Consider the following 3,303-nt stretch of genomic DNA (forward strand, 5'->3'; position numbering starts at 1 on the left):
TTAAAAATCAAATCCTTACCAGAAACAGTACCCAGATTCTCAGAGCCTCTTGCTCTAATGAAACAATCATGTTATATAATCTCAATTTCATTTATTGCAACCTTAATTTCATCCTTTTGCCAAAAAGAATGCATATTGTCCCTCTAACTCGGGATTTTTCCCAGATTTTAGTGATAATCACATTTGAGAATAACTGTAAAAAAATGTACACAATAAATAAAATTATGATTTTACTTGCATGTCAAAACCAGAACCCTGAAACAGATAAATCTATTTCTGCGAGTCCTTTCCATAAAAATGCATAGATTTATTAGGCTAGAATCTACTGTTAACTAATAATCTATTTCTGCGAGTCCTTTCCATAAAAAGGCATAGATTTATTAGGCTACAGTCTATTGTTAACTAATTCCAAATATTTCACTCAAGTAAGACAACAGGAAAATATGGAAATTAGAAACAAAAGACAGAGTTATAGAAAAAGTAATATAGAATATACAAATGTACAGGGAAGTAGGGGGAGTAAGAGGGTATGAGAATGAAGATTCCACAGTAAAAGTGAGAGCTCCAAGCTAGGAGACTCTGAGACCCGTAAGGAGATCACTCATGACACAAGATTCAACAAAAACAATGAGACTTCATCTCTGAGACCGACAAGTTGACAACAAGGAGAATTTGATAATGAGTAACCTATTGCAAGGTTGTGCAACGGCTGAAAAAAACCCACACAATAGACTGAAAAAAAGGCACATTCCCATCTTTGCTTTACATCAGTATGTCCAGCAGTTCGATCCATCAGCCATCAGGGTGTGCCCCATTTCTTTTAGATTTATATATTCAGCCCTCCATACATTACCCACTTCTAATTTCGAAGGCCAGCCATTTGGAATTAGAGGTCTGTTGGTTTTGTTGAAGATGGCTTCAGAGAAGAAAGCAGCAGTATCCGACATAGGAGCATGGGCTATGAATGTCATAAGCTCAGTGGGGATTATCATGGCCAATAAGCAAGTCATGTCCAGATATGGGTATGACTTCAGATTCGCTACAACATTAACTGCTTTCCACTTCACTCTGACTGCATTGGTGGGATTTGTGTCAAATGCTACTGGGTATTCTGCTGCCAAGGAAGTGCCTTTGTGGGAATTGCTCTGGTTCTCTGTTGTTGCCAATACATCTATTGTGGGGATGAACCTGAGTCTCATGTTAAACTCAGTCGGATTTTATCAGATTTCAAAGTTGAGCATGATTCCTGTGGTTTGTGTGATGGAATGGGTTCTTCACAACAAGAAATATACCAGAGAGGTCAAGGCAGCTGTGGTTGTTGTGGTTATTGGTGTTGGTGTCTGCACCGTCACAGATGTGAAGGTCAATCTCAAAGGGTTTGTGTGTGCTGCGGTGGCTGTGTTATGTACCTCATTGCAACAAATTTCAATTGGCTCCTTACAAAAGAAGTACAATGTTGGCTCTTTTGAACTCCTAAGCAAGACTGCTCCTATACAGGCTGCATCTCTTTTAGCATTTGGCCCTTTTGCAGATTATTATCTAAATGGGCGCAACTTATTAGAATACAAATTTTCATCTGGTGCAATTATTTTTATACTCCTTTCATGCATTCTAGCCGTGTTCTGCAACCTGAGCCAATATCTCTGCATTGGGCGATTCTCAGCAGTTTCATTTCAGGTTTTGGGCCACATGAAAACTGTTTGTGTCCTTATATTGGGTTGGCTGCTTTTTGATTCAGCATTGACTGCCAAAAATATAATGGGGATGTCTGTTGCTGTTATCGGCATGATAATCTATAGTTGGGCAGTGGAGGTTGCAAAACAAGCCACTGCAAAAAGCTTTTCCATGATGCCTGTGAAAGAAACTGATTTTACAGAGGAGGATGTCAGTCTACTAAAGAGTGGATTTGAGATCAATGGTACAAAATATATTGAACTAGGTGGGGCAACAAAACAATAGTTTAGTCTTTATGACAATGGCATAGGTGAGACTGATATAAGGAATGCCCCAGCTGTTACAAGTCACTCTTTCCATCTATGGTTCACGTGGGAGAGCATGGGAGAACAATGATGATAGATGTTTATGAGATAGCTTGATGGTCTTCTTTGATTTTCAAACAGAGTTATAACGGCTACTTGAAGAGTGGCAGCGAGCTTCGTTGATGGTAAATTTTATTTATCTCAGACTATTGGAACAAAGGCCTTCCTCTGGAGTCTGTATATAGTCAAGAGATACAATCTTTTAGTTGCAATGAAATTTGTTTTTCTGTATTCTGAAGGAAATGCTGCTCATAATGCCCAAAAAGAGAGTAGCTGCTACATTGTACATGTCTAGTAATTTTTTTTTCCAAGACAGGTAGCATTGAGATGCATATTTTATCATGCCATCCCAGAATATTTAGCAAGTAAATGGCAACTGTGTGTAGGTTAACCCATTTCATGTCATTAGTATTGTTTTAAATTAATGTGACATCAGTATGTCCAGCATACCGCGCTTTTAGAAACTAGAAGTAAGGTATAGCCTTTTTGTAAAAAAACAAAGATTAAGGTTTTATAATTGTAAGAAAAATGTTATTAGATCAAGCCAGCAAAAATATATTGTAAAGTGGAGAGCCTGCATGAACTTACTTGGTAGGGCTGAGGTTTTTCCATATATGTAAAATGGTAAAAAAAGTTCGATAACATAATTTTAAGAAAAATCAATTCAGAATATTTGCATTTTCACCCAAAATGATTAGGGCTACACCAACGTCAAAGACGATTTTTCTATTTGAACATTTCATGACCTACTCAAGTCCTGTGCATTACTTTGCCTTATATTCATAGGAAATTTGTTATGGCATTATTAAAATATCAATCCACAGTCTAAGCGTATTTTACCAAAAAGGGTAAAACATAAGCAAAACAAGAGACATGACTACATGGTGAATAGAACAGGAAATAGGACTCAAGGTTTCTGGGGAATAATAAGCGTAAATCACCTCCCTGACGGCGTACATTACCACATTGAAATTGAGGTTTGGAGATACAAAACCTACTTTACTAGAAATATGAAACGTAAACATAACCAGAAACAAAACAAGACTAGAATCGTGACTATAGAATTTTGACGGATAAGCAACTTGAACCCACCCATCTCCCTGCATATATCATGCACTTAAAAACTGGTGGTGTTGTAGAAGTGTAATCCCAACAGAGGAATGGAAATGATAATAGGAACAAGAACTGAATGGAAAAGAGGTATACTAGTCACGCCTCTACTGACATTGATCTGAACAGTGTTGCCTGTCATCAAATGGGTATG

The 3,303-nt window shown here is 37.5% G+C and overlaps 1 pseudogene; it reads left to right on the plus strand.

The window, feature by feature from the left end:
- Nucleotides 1-790: 790 nt before the first annotated feature.
- On the plus strand, nt 791-2,469 carry LOC149267151 (UDP-rhamnose/UDP-galactose transporter 1 pseudogene; annotated as a pseudogene).
- The last annotated feature ends 834 nt before the right edge of the window (nt 2,470-3,303 follow it).

This window comes from Pinus tabuliformis, chromosome 6, assembly GCF_031772625.1.
Source record: "Pinus tabuliformis cultivar Carrire ecotype Pingquan chromosome 6, CPIR1, whole genome shotgun sequence".
NCBI classification, from domain to species: Eukaryota; Viridiplantae; Streptophyta; class Pinopsida; order Pinales; family Pinaceae; genus Pinus; species Pinus tabuliformis.